Source organism: Danaus plexippus, chromosome 20 (assembly GCF_018135715.1).
Source record: "Danaus plexippus chromosome 20, MEX_DaPlex, whole genome shotgun sequence".
Lineage (NCBI taxonomy): Eukaryota > Metazoa > Arthropoda > Insecta > Lepidoptera > Nymphalidae > Danaus > Danaus plexippus.
Window position 1 is genome coordinate 1,004,390 of NC_083550.1, and position 14,798 is coordinate 1,019,187.

Genomic DNA, 14,798 nt, shown 5'->3' on the forward strand with positions numbered 1-14,798 from the left:
TTTGAACGTTTAAGGCTGATGCAAGTGATTATGGAAACGCTATGACTATTTGACATCTATGATACTATAAGAACATTAAGGCGTACCTGCTTACTATGCGTTTGTCAACTACTAATGATATCGTTGTAAAAATATGGTAAGTAAAATATTTGAACTATAATAACTTATCATATGGAAGTAAATTTTTATTGTAAGCTCATACACAACAAAGCATTAGCCAAATCGTAAGTTATGATAACAAAGGTCATAAATAGTATGTAACGGTATTAGGAAATATGCTTTGAAGATAGTTAGCGCTTGTTAAGAACAGGTTTTAATACGCAGGTTCTCTAGGTCTCGACTTAGGTCTTAGGACTGGTTTAGGATTTTGCGTGAAATATGAATGTAAGTCTGTTGTGGGGACATAAGTCTAGTTAGAGAGCTTTATGTAGTAGTCGCTTTGGAGTTGTTTATATTTTGAATACATTAAGTTCTGGTGTATTGCTGTTACGACTACGTTTTGTGTGGTTTCGTCCGCGTGATATTCTTCAAATAAAATTTTTATTTAATGAGAAGTTAGAAATTAATTTGTTATAATGTTGAAAATATATTAACTATATTATTTGTAATATTTTATATATGTATAATATATTTTTACAGTTTTAACTTGTTTTAGACTAGCCTCGGTACTTTAGTGTTAATGTTTGTTAAACAAAAATCTACAGCTGAGTATAGCAAATGTCTGAGTCGGATGAAGTTAAAGAGAAAATATAGTCGAAGATAATTCAATGGGTATTAAAGTAAGTAACTAAATAATAGCCTTAGAAGGGAAAACATATATTTAAAGATCGTATCGAAATATTAAGTATCCACGACATCTATTGAAATTTGAATATATATAAATCATACTGTCAGCGAAATTATATTGCATTGTTTTCTTAACCACGTTTTGTTTAGCGTCATATTTATCACGAATCTGAACTAGCGGGAACTTGTTCACTATATATATTATACGAGTGTTGACTTAAAGAATAAATTTCATCACACAATGATGTCTGTAAAGCTAAATCTAAATTTCAAATCTAGTTGACAATTATAAAATCCAACCCCGATCACTTTATAACACTCTTTGACCCCACTTATGCTTTATGACCCATAAAATTTATAAATCCAAGAACATGTTTAAATACATATTAAAATTATGTACGGACATGAATATTGTAATTTAGTTTTGTGGTTTGCTGTTTATATAACACAGTGGAGCTTGTTTAAACTGCCGTAGTAGTTTTCGAGACATCAATTATTTACCTCTAGATATTGTTTTAAATGATATTTTTTAAGTAATTTATATTTAAATGTAAAAAATATTTAAACATCGTCCGTAAATAAACATATTAGTTACAAGTTCAAATACTTTGCGGTGGAAAATTTTCAGGAGCTATTTTAATTGATAGACTTAAGAAATAAAACTCAGAAACTACGATAGGCTTCCGAGGAACTCCGGCGGGGGTTATAAAATATTTTATTAACAATAATTGAAATAGCGTGTTATCCCGCCCGGCGGCTACATCACACGTATACTTGAAGGAAATCAAGGTTAATTTAGAATACTTAGTACTGACCTTCAAATGCTTTGTTTGCGCCAAGAAATCTGAGTAATAAAGGAACCGATCCAATCATAGGTATGAGCAATAATTCTAAATACTATGAATTCTTTTATAAACTAATAAAAAAATACATAAAGTTTTTGTTTTTTTTACATTAAACAAAAGGCTATTTATTCCGATCACATCACCGTATTATCATTCGTAACTAAGTATAGACGAAGGCATAACATTATTTTAACATGTCCTGTCCTGCCGAATCTTGGCCGAGTGAATACAGGATGGGCTTTTGTTTAAAATTTTTTTAAATGACAAAGGTTTTAAAAACATTTAGCGAGTGAAAGCGGATTATACGAAACGTATTGAACTGAATTACTTTCCTTCAAAGAACTATATACTTCACGCGGCTGGGTCTTTTTTTTTTTCTATTAAACACAGCTTGGGCACATGTAAATTTTTATATATTACAGGAATAAAATAATAAGATTTACAAACAGATAGCACTCATTTGCAAATACATAGTAAATAAGAAGCTGTTTAGTCTTAACTCAGTTGAATATATTTGTTATTTTGCGAGCAATTTTTTTTCAAGCAATGTTTTAAAAAAATAAACTCCGTGTTACCTTAGATGGATAAAATGTGAGCACCTGTTTTAAACACCTGTGCCATATATTATTATCCCCTCGCAAAGACGAAGAAAAAATCTGTTACAGTTAGAGCAGTGGACGTGACTAGTTTTTTCGTATTCAATTATTCATAAATTCACCAGTTATTATATTTTTAGAATGATTTCGTTAATTTTTTTTTTCGTATACAGCTTTAGAAATAGTAAATTGTTGTGGTAAAAAAATACCTCGATAAGTAGACACTGCATGAAATAAAGGAAATGTTATATAATTTTCCCTTCTTTTGTTTTTAGCGATTTAAAGTGCGTGTAATAATTTATAAATTTACAAATATTTAAGTTTTACCTAAGATACAAATTAATAAATAATCTGTATATAAAATAATATATCTAAGTACAATACGTATTATATAAACTATTTTCAAGTTTTTCGTAAGAATTTAAGACTTTGAGTCTTATTTAAGAATTACATGTGATAGCATTATTTAAGTCTTATAAGAATTACTGCTAGTCTAGAAGTTCCACTAATTACATAATAAATATTATGATAAACGTACGTTACTATGATTTTAGATATTAAAATAATATAAATAATCGATATTTAATAACAAAAAATAAAAAGTTTAAACACTGTCGCCTAACAAAAAAATATTCTATTTGTGATCAATGGCGCGTTTCTTGACACTTAATTGTAATCGGACGATCTCTGAGTCCGTGACTTACTACGATTTAATTCACTCTTACTATTAAAACTTTACTTTGTTCAATAGTTTCAAAACACATAACGGATAAATTTATTACAGAATAGGTATATTAAATTATGAAGTTTGTTCTTCGATTTTATAAAGCTGAACAGAAATAAACGTAAAGAACAAACATGAACTTAATTTGTTCAACGAAGTCTTCATTCCAATAAGAACTAACGAATAAAATAGATAATAAAAGTTTCTCTTATTAGCATTTCTATTGAATTACCATGTATATTGTAAGGTAATATGAAAAATAATCACTAAACAGATTTCTTCAGTGGCTAGTCGAATAAAATCTAGCCACAGTTGCATCCTCCCACAGTTATGTAAAATAGTGTTCTAAATAAAGTCGTAGTCTCGTTTCTGTTTTCTATTTCTACTGACACGATACATTGCATTACCATTGATTTTCCTTTCGAATGTCGACTCGTTTCGAGTCCATTGCCAATGCTAGGAATAGATTAAGTCACGAGATTAAACATTAATTTAAGTTCTAAATTGTTTTATATATACAACTTCTAAACATTTGGTTTTTCGTGTTTGTATATTTTATTATAGATGGTAAATATATATATTTAATTCCTTAGAAGTGTTTTTTTTTATATAAATATAGTATTTTGTAATGTCCTATCAAAACTACTAGATGTAAATTATTTTGTTAAAATTATATGTTGTTAAATTTGAAAGAACTTGTGAGAGATTTCACACATATTTTTTTTACAAACAGACATTATATCCGCTGTTATTTCTTACTTGGTCCGGAACCGACAACTGCACGAATCGGAGCAAGTTTATTTAGCTCCAAGTTTGAACTAGTTTACGTATTTCGTCCCTCTCTAAGGTTCTATTCCTGTTCGGTTTAACAATGCCTTCGTTTGGTTTTATTCTATATAACGACTTTTTACTCTGTCAATAAAGTATAACATTCATAATGTTAAGGATATTAGTTATTAAAAGATTAATTCTATGTTTATTGTTAATATAATGCATTACACGAGTCACTGATTGATAATTCTGTTTTTAGTTCACTGAACGCACGTTTAGTTCATCAAAGTCTAACTTGTTTCAACAGGCTCGCAATCATTAGCGTGTACAGTTTATTGTCAGTCTATGCTGACCGACGGACGAATAAAACCTTTTTAATTTAGACATTTATGATTTATTACTATATTTCATTGTTATGGAAATCACATATTTTGTATATTTTATTTTATTAAAATTTATTAAAAAAAATGCATTTTATGTGTTTGTCTTTATATTAAATAAAATTGAAAGTAATCCCTTGAACATTTATATTTTAATTTCAAATCAGTCTAGAATAGGTGGAATGAAAAATGTGATTTTTTTAAAAATAATAAATTTATTTCACAAGTTGTAGGCATAAATGTTTTAAACACAAACCGGTTTATATTCGATTACATGCGCTTAGCTTAATAATAGTTTACAAGAAACATCACAAAATTTAAATGCAATATTTACAAGATAAGAAAGAAAAAAAAAATCTAATTCAATTTACATGTAGGAAACATTTTTTTTTTTTATTGAAACAAAACATAACAAAAATTTATAAGTCCATTTGGCTATTTACATTTCGGTAGTTCACGGCTGCACTGGCAGCTTCAGAATCTTTTAACTGGTCCGTATATTAACTAATTTTTGGCGAATCGAATGGGAATAAAAAAAAAATCTATATGACTATTAATATTTGGAAATTTAATAATAATTGAGATCCATCTAAGTTATTTAAGGTTTCACTAAAATAATAATGGAATAATCTAATCAATAAATTAATCTAACGTAATTTACCTTAGTTAAATTGATAAAACAAAATAAAGAGATCAAGTGGAAATGTAACTTACTACAAAACTTAACATTACTCGTGATGACATACGACTGCATGTCATTGTTCGGGATAGTAAAACATTAAATTATAACACTTTCAGTTTTTCCATAGAAATAATACATTCATAGCATTATTCAAATTCTACCAGAGAACATTATGATAAATTTATTTCAGCTTATCGAATATTATTACAGAATATTACATCATTCATAATATGGAGCGGTTTTGTCGAACTTCACTCAAATTTTTATTAAGAAGCGGAAATTCATGAGAAGCGCAATTTATATTATAATAAAAAAATCGAATTATAAACGGAAGGAAGGAATCCTTTCGTTTATAATTCTTACCACCATTTACAATTTAAGTGCAGTTTGACACAACATCCAGGGACAAAAAAAAAAACTAAATGCTTATGGACTTAAAATTACTTAACAAGAGTCCACAACTGCTTTGCAGCGACACCGTTAACAATACTTATCTAAAACAATCTTCTTTTTATCTGACCGTATTGAAGAGTGATGACGTCAAGGACACTTTAAGGATGGCGACAACCATCACCAAATTCACGATGTAGGTCGAATTGCATCTTAAGTGGTAAGGTGGTATATATGGCTCCGGAGGGCACTCACCTCGCCGATTCTCCTGGACTTCTTGGCCAGGTTGTCGTGATACCAAGATGTGGCATAAGACCTCGTACAGCTCCGCGAGGAGCCGGTTCAAACGTGAAAAGTTCTCCTCGGCCGTCTCTCTCTCGCTAGGCAGGTTGAATGCTATAGCCATCTTTGTCTCTCACAACGCCTTTTTCTACGAAAGAAACGTGGACAGATTGCGGTTTGTTTTGTATGCATAAATGATCGTGCGTTGTTGGATTTAAACTCCTTCTGATATTATATTTTTATTAATTCCAATAATCGATCAGATAAATTCTTCGGCTTTAATATTATTTATAGACGAATTCGATTATCAATCTCACACTTCTCTTTTCCGAAATATTTTTCAAGTCCAATAAATATATCAAAATCCTACTTCTAAAATTTTATTTATCTCCTTAGAGTTTTTCACTTTGACACACGAAAATGGCACACCGAGTCTCTAACAAAAATATGTCACAGTTCTATTTATCTAACGAGATCACTGGGGGACCTCAAGAAAGTTCACAAGTTTACAAAAGGTTGTAGAAAATACACAGTCGCGAACATTGTCAGTGGATCACACGTGATTCAGGGATAGACGGTGCTCGGCCGATGACACAATCGCTCTAACTAACGCACTATGCATCGTACCAGCTCTCCGATGTAAACAAGACAGTTCGCACTTCGCACGACAAAAGAGGTCGACTGACAACTATTGAACGTGCGGCCAGCGCGGAAGCGGATCGTGTAATAAGGGATAATACTTCGTGCACATCATTGCCTCGCTCGACTCTGTGAATGTGTGAGTCGGCGGTGCATAATGTAACAACAGTCGCACACAGGCGCAGACCTATTTGATTATAAATAGTTGAACGCACGGTAGCACGTTCCCTTCGCTCTACCACTACAATGAACTGCGACACGGCTACACCTCTCTCACTCTGTCTAGTAACGCACTAAATTACTCGTCTCATTTCAAACTGGTTACATCATTGCGGGAACAACATAAGTAAAAACACACTTTCTCGGTCGGATATCGGTATTGTATCCCTTGCTGACAGGGATGGAGCGAGGGTGAGAGTTTTTATTCGGGTTACCAGAAAGCGCGGCAAAGCGAAGCGACCAATGGGGTGTCGGGATTCGTATGGGGTGAGATGACGTAAGGTCGCTTGATGTGAACCAACGGGGTTGTTAGAGGAGAAGCGTTCACTCTACAACCGACTGGCGCCTGTGACTCTTCTGAACGTGACACCTTTAACTGCTCTTTGTTCGTAAAGCTGGTTTTAATGCTAGGTTTGTTACCAAACTGGATAACGCGTGTGTTTTATTCGTTGTAATTTGGTAATGTTTGTAGTCGGAGTATAAACAGTTTAATGATCGCGGTTTTGCCATCAGTTCGGTTTGTGCGAAGGTGTTTTTAGGTTTATTGGCGTTTAGGGCGAGTGGAAACCTTTGTTTAGAACCAATACCACTAATAAAAATGATAACTGCCTTTTAGATGGATGCTTTAAATATAGTCCGGGTTTTGTAATTGTGTCGGATTTCAAATGATTAGTGTCGCTGAGTGTATTGTAGACATACCTATATGTGGATGTTAATTTATAACGAAGCTGTAAAAGAATTACAGACGTATAGAGAGAAATAATATTTTTATAAAAAAAATTACAAATATATTTTTTTATTTGTCGTCTCTATATTTTTATGCGCAGTATGAATATTGGTGTCACGTTCAAAGTGCAAAGCTAGTGACAAATGACGAATGTTTTTCAGGAAAACGACTCTACGTAGAGAAAATTTATAAATATACATCTATTACCAACACAATTAGTTGTAGAAATAATTATAATAACTATTTAGATATCGATTTGCACATGACATAATATGTTGTGATAAGTTTTTTTATACTATAGTAATCGATAAAAAACCCAAGTACAATGAATGTATCAAATTAAAACGGGACAGCATCAAGCCTCCGATGCATCGCTTTGTTGCAAAAGTAGGGCATGAGTAATAATTGAACTCAGGCAGCGATGCGTTGGAAAATACGATATTTATTTTATACAAACTTCATAAAACTCCAAACATTTACAATCAGATTACTCATTATTTAAATTATAATATTATTTTACCATTAAATTAATTAAAATACTTTTATTGAATAACTTTACGTTGAGGTAAAAAATTACAAAATTCATTATGCTAAATCTAGCTGAAGGTTTGAGGAAAATTGTTAGTTTTATTATTTCTATAGCTATAAAAATTATTTTTATTTAAGTTATTAAACATAATAATAACAATAAAATTATAAACACACCCAAAACGAACTCTAGTTAAAACTCTGAGATTAAATCATGCATAGATGGCGTTACTTGTCTGGAAAGTTATACAATCTTGTTGTATGTCTATATAATTATTTATGTTAGTCAACCTTGTATTTAAAATTAATTTTATATTGAGAATGTTTGGTATTGAAATAATAAAAAAAATCTAAACTTTTAAATTGTTATTAGGGAACGACATTTCCTTTAAAGAAAGACTAAATTTACAAGTATTATCAAAAACGTCATATGTACTTATTTACATTATCAAAAGCTATAATATATTTATAAAACAGAAATGCTGTCTTAAACAAAAGGCTATAGTGAGTCTCGATGTCAGATATAACAATAATAAATTTTGTCGAAAATTCTCTTTCATTGAAATTAAAACGGAAAATTCGTTTAAATTTTATTTAAAAGTTAATACAAATGAGTACGTCAGCGTGATTTTAAAAGCTCGGATGGAAATAATTCGATTTAAATCCTGTTAAAACATCTCATTTGCTGGTGTCGATGTTTATGCGTATTAATGAATTTATGATATGATGCCTCCATTATCATATGATTCAGGTGTCCGATTACATACAGCGATGTGAAAGGAATATATGAAAATTATATGATATTGTATGAAAATTTACAACATATAGATACCTTTAGATATAGTTGTATTGTAATAAAAAACACACATTTTCACAAAAACTTCAAAGTAATTAATATAAATAATAATTTTTGTTGCAAGTTTTATTAAGTTTAACGCTCTTTTCTTCGTTCTTGTAACTAACCATATTTTTAGCACTTCAAGTGCCATATTGGTTCATCGCTTTAAGGAAGTATACAAGAGGAATACAATTAGATTTTTCATTAAATCATCTATCAAAGAAATTAATGATAGCTATTTTGATCTATTTATTATATTTACGTACTATAAAATATTGTGTACTTAATATTGTTTAATTATGAAAGGATTTAAATGTTTTTAAATGTACATATTGGTAACATGAAGTTTCTACTTGACGTTGCGTATTAATAATGTTTGCACGAGTAAAGCTATCAGATTGTTGCTTGTTCGTAATACAATTATTTGCACATTTTATATTAATGCTTTGTACCTTAACGGATATGAAATAAAGATCCTAATTTATAGTATAGATAATAAATATTTAAAATCTTAGGTAAACCTACATAGTTCGGTTTCTGAACATGATTTTAAAGTGAACATGGTTTAATTATGAGTAATGTTATTTTGTATTTAAAATATTATTGTATAGATGTTTATTTTGAAACATTTAAGTGTCACGTTTTAAGTCAAATGCTATCTGTCACTGGGTACAGGTGACGTTAGTGGGAACCAGACAAGTAGACAAGCGGCCGTTCACGCAAATGTATTGTTGACTGATTTAGGAACTATATTGATGGGCTTAGAAATGTATGGATGCAATTAGTTGATTGGCTTATTATTTGTCATTGAAAATTATAACATCGAGTAGTTTTATGTTTTATTTCGTATGAACTTATTATTATTTAATAAAAAAAATATCCTACAGATATGCTTTAAAATATTCTTTTTGTATGTTTTACTATAATAAGATTTAAATATTATGGATATATAAACTCAATGTGTTATACAATGCTAGTATAGTAATTGTAAAATGTCAATATAGCCGTTAGACTAGTAAAAATACAAAAACAAAAAGATAACTTCTGTCGAGTTATTAATATTTCCAGAGCTCCCTAATATTTTAAGCCGTCAGCGTTTCATAGGACGGATGGTTTGTTGTAGTTGTATTCAGCGAATCTTTTTTCATCAGCTCTGATCGAGCTCGCAAACTATTAAATACAGCTGAGGGTTGAACAATATGTTAAACCGGGGGAGGCAATCATTCGATAGCTTTCCAATATTGCCGTGAAATTAACATCTATACTATCAACGAGATATGTGTTTAAACAAGTAACATTTACAGAGTTACTATATTAAACATTGAAAATATAATAGTCTGACTCACACTGAAGTGTTTAAAGACATTTTTTTGTTGTTATTTGATATATAAAATTGTATAACACATGTCCAAACTGTGTTTAATGTGTAGATATAGTGGTAAAAATATTCTAGTAAAGTTCCTACAGTCAAACCTTCATTTATCATATTATAATGTTTTAAATTAAGTTTTACTACAGTAGTATGTTACTCTTTAGTGGAAGATTATTTTTAGGGATCACATTAAAGTTTGCTATATCTATTCAACAGAACTGCTAACATGTAATGCTCATAGACAACCGAATCAAATCTGTATCTCATTGATTCTTCTCTATAAAACTTACAGAGCTACGTTTAAAATGTCAATGGACGTGGAAATTTATTAAATTTATGTAACAAAAACATGAAGGTCGTTTTTAAACTATGACATACATAAAGAAGAGGCATTTGTCCATTCATAGCGACTGTGTCATTTCACCCATATATCAGGACCGAATAAAAGTAACATAGCGTGCACATGTCCTGTTAATAAATTGCAATCCAGTGGTCAGATTAGTGCAGTGAGGAGTTCGTTGAACGGTCAAGTATTTTATAGAGCTGTTAATATAAAAAAAATACTCTAACTCTTAAAAAATAATATTAATGTTACTAGCATTGGATTTATTATATCTAAGTGGTTGTATATTAAATTTTTGTTTACTTCAAAATACTTGCTGTCATATAATGAAAACAAAAAAATGATATTTTTTAATCACCACAACCAAATGTGAAGTTGATTTATATATTATGAAAACTGGTCATAACTAGTTAAAACTAGGCGTAGTAAATATATAGAAAAATATTGCTGTGAGTATGAACTGCTCTATATAATATCTTTCATAATCCACAGCACGTAAAGTTATGAGACTAGATTGTCTCATTCGTACTGCACCTGTTATTTTGAATACGTATTATTTAGAGTCCATTGCTGGCTTTCATTAAAAATTGAGTCACACTGCGTGACTCTAGCTACGTACTGTGGGAAATGAAAAATGAAACTTTAAGTTTCACTTTAATGACGTGCTGTAATGTTTTGTAGATGGATTCAAGTAATTTACGTTATATCATGAATTCGTTTGCCGCTGTTAACAATGTGTCACATAATTTAAGTTATATGTTTTAATTTTTACTTAGATTAATATGCTAATATATTGTGATATTAAAATAAGTGTGAAATATTTTCTAGTCCACCGTATTAGTAAGTTGCTTCGAACATGTATTTGCAGTCTTAGCACAAGTACCTGTGCCAGTTTTATAAAACTATATGTGTTTATCAAGAAATTTGTCATTGATATAGTATTTAATAAAATTGGAAGACTTTCCCTATTAAGATTTTGTTTTAAATTTGTAAGACTATAATTAATTTATTGTAAATTATTATTTTTTGTGAGTTACATAAACAGGTTCTACATATATATATATATATATATATATGTATACATGTGCGTAATGACTGTATAGTTAGAGACATTTAAATAACTTTGGATTATTAGATTTTTACTAAACTTAGGATTTATTATGTAAGTACGATAAAAAATTTACCAAATAATGATATTTCTACAACTTCACTTCTCACAGATTTGATAACAAGTCTCAAGTGATAATTGATATCACTACTGCCGGCTTATAAACAACTTAAAGTTGAAAAAATACAACACAGCTGACTATAACAAAAAAAAAGTAAACATATCTTTTTTTTGAAGCAGGTTCGGACCGCTGTGGACAAGATGGTTTTAGGGTAAGGGTAGGGTGTGACTTACTTGGAGAATATAGTAGCTATATAGAATATAAATTACTTTAAAGAAAACATTTCAATTTTTTTTGAAGGTATTAAAAGAATTTTATACTATACTATAGCACGGAATGATTTATAATTTTCACGAATGATACGAGTATATCTAGGAGTCATTGGAAGTGAGACACTTTCATCACTGTGACCATCTACGGAGTAATGGAATTGTTTGCATAAAATAAAAATCTACTCGAGATAAATCCGAAACTATACCAATATTTAAAAAGACTGCACAGCTGAAAGATTACTTTGGATCATTTACTATTTACTTAGTTCGGAATTGAGGCATTTACCCCAACATTTCTACTGCGCAATAGCTTTGCAACAAAAAATAGGTAGAGGACGATTAAAAAAAAACACATTGTAGAAAAAAAAATTGTTAGTCTGTAAAGCCATTAAAAGATAAGGTATCATTAGCTGATAAGTATGAAATTATGGAAAGTTGGGAAACAATGGAAAGCATGGTGGTTATATGAAAGTTTTACTAATTTTCTTACAATGTTATATCAAGTGATAAATAATTTTACTTCGTATAATTTCAACCAAATATACCTTTATTATCAAACACAGCTTTGTATCTGTTATCAATACAATTAGCGACAAAATGATATCTTTAGAACAGATTTATGTAGTGAGATAAATAGCAATTTTGTCGTTAAACTAACCCGTTCAAGTTGGATACAAAACAAAGGATTCTTGAGAACCAAGATCTGGGTTGATTGAATAGTGTTATCCTAGATCTAGTTATTTACTCTAATATGGCCATAAAACTCAGAATGTTCTGGAGACTGAATATTTCAATCTGATTTTATTGTAGGAGTTAGGTTTTATTGAATCTATATACTTAGTATGCATGATAATTTGGTATATTTATTTAACTCGTGTAGAGACATAGAGTTGATTATCTGTGTTGCAAAATTTCATGTCATCCTTGAGATTACAGAAGCAAAGAAATTATACATTGTTTGATTAAATTCTTCTACATTTTGGTATGCAATTTGTTATAGATGTAAGTATTTATTTGTTTGTAAATAATTAAAGAAGGTGTAAGCTTTTTTTAATATTCTAAAGCCAAAATATTTTAAGTTGTTTGTGTTAGTAAAATTCTAGGCTTTGTTTAATCAAACAGTCGTTTTGCACAACAGGTAGGTGTCCCGGTGTTTCGGCGTTGCAAAATATGTCTTATCTTTGGACTATAAGGTATATGTTGCTCTAAATATGCAGCATTTTTTTTTATATAAGCAAAAAATCCTTTTCACCCTACACGTGTTTTGGCTTAGCAAGTGCTTTGTGTTAAAACTTGTTGGTTCACGTTTTCTATTTGAATAATTTCTTAACACAAACTTAATGTTTTTTTTTTCTTTGCAAATCGTTACAAAAACTACACATTATTTATAGTTTTTGTTTTGCATATATTAAAAGACTGAAAAAAGATTTTAAATTATACACTCCGATTTAAATTATGTTTAGATCACATATTTATAATTTTGTGTTTTTTTTCATTCGCCCTAAAAATATGGGGATGATATGATAAACAAGGTCTGAAATTAAAAGAAAAAAGCTATGAAAGCATGTCATAGATGTCATTTTTAAATGTCAAAGGACAGAACAAAAAACAGAAACCAATATCTCTTCGGGTTCAGCTGGACAAATAATAGATAAAAAAAAAACTACAACGTTTAGTAGAAAAGCTAGATCAAAATATTAGTACGTACAAATAACCAGATATAATGTACAAGTTTAAATACAACTCCTTGACATTGAAGATCTAATACAGTGTATTGATAATCAAGAATAGAAACGATTGGAATAATCAAAAAACCTGATATTCTTCAACCATTAAAAAACACGTCATCATTACAGGTTCTCGATTAGGATCTCGACCGAAAAACTCCCTAAAAGTAAACACAAAACAAATGATTCAATGAAGGCATAAATTTTAGGTCTGAAAAAAAAATCTTTCCCGCCCTCATGAGCGAATTTTGACACGTTTATTAATATCTTGGCTGTGTTCGTACAGTGTAAGGTTTATATAGTGTTAGTTTTTAAACAAAAAATTTTTCTTTACATTGTTAAACAATACAAAACAAGTTTTGGTATTTGAAAATCTAAATATAGTATAATTTAACACGAATAATAATTCAGTAAAGTAATTCATACGGTATTCAGGTTCTAGGTTGACTAAAATTACGAACATTTACATAATTTTCATTACGTTACGAAAACTCTTAAATACATGCAACTAAGATTTAGTTATTAGGAAAACATAAAAAACATGTAGCAATAATTATAATAATTTTTGACTGTAGCTTCCGAAAGCGTCTCTAGCGATAAGCTTTTCATATTATCATGCATATATAATACAATTTTAAATATGTACAATCACTAATCTCGGTTTCGCGTGCGAGCTTTATAGACAGGACGATACGTTAAAATAACAGAGCAACCGAAATTGATTCCACAGCACCGGTGGTAATTTGTCCTAACGCCATTTCTAATGTCCGTTGAGGAGATACAACTTTCATGGAACACTTATATACAATTTAACTGAAATATTAGAGCTATGTATGTTTTATTGAAATATACTTGTAATGTGTTTAAATTAAATAAGGTGTTTGTATTGTCAGAAGTTATTTGTTGCACCATAATTTTTTCTATATTTTTCTGACGTTGGCATAAAAAAAGAGCTCATATTATTAATAATCTTTTAAATATTCAACTACAGCTCCAGTATATTCACCTGTAAATACTTTATCAACTGTGATCACCGTTAGTTCACAATTATAGAAAAGTCAGAATGCGAGTCCGTGATAATGAAAATGATAATTTTTTTAACATTAATATTTAATAACCGATATAGGAACAAAAAACTCAATCCGCAAATATATTAACTAATTGTCTTTTAAATTTTTATTACAATACGCAGTTTTTCTAATGGGGTAAAGATATTCAACGTGTTTTCTAAAGGATATGACTCGCATTTAGCTAATGAGTCATTACGACAATAGTTTTAAAATATATTTACCGACAAAGTAATAAAGATATCCGGTATTTTATATTTCTGTTAATTCAACAATAGCAAGTCCCGTGGTTTTGTTTGGTTCGATAAGTTCTGAACATTAAGACTTCTGTAATTGTCACATTTCTATCTTATCTTTAAATGAATAAAATATAAAAGGTAATTGAGTACTAATGAATATTTTATTGTCCGAAAAAATATGCATATTTTTTTATACTAAATG

At 29.7% G+C, this 14,798-nt stretch overlaps 1 protein-coding gene and 1 pseudogene across 3 annotated transcripts in view; one reads left to right on the forward strand and one right to left on the reverse strand.

Moving 5' to 3' along the window:
* LOC116773911 (uncharacterized) overlaps positions 1-6,315 on the reverse strand; it is a 56,000-nt pseudogene extending 49,685 nt beyond the window's left edge.
* Positions 1-14,798, forward strand: part of LOC116774199 (uncharacterized) — a 62,797-nt gene that overhangs the window by 35,770 nt on the left and 12,229 nt on the right. The window contains exon 1 of one of the 3 annotated variants that reach the window (XM_061523816.1): positions 688-779. The exons of the other annotated variants lie outside the window; for them this stretch is intronic. The gene's annotated coding sequence lies outside the window, so the exon portion shown is untranslated. Of the gene's footprint in view, positions 1-687; positions 780-14,798 lie in introns of those variants that run through there. 3 annotated transcript variants of the gene reach the window in all.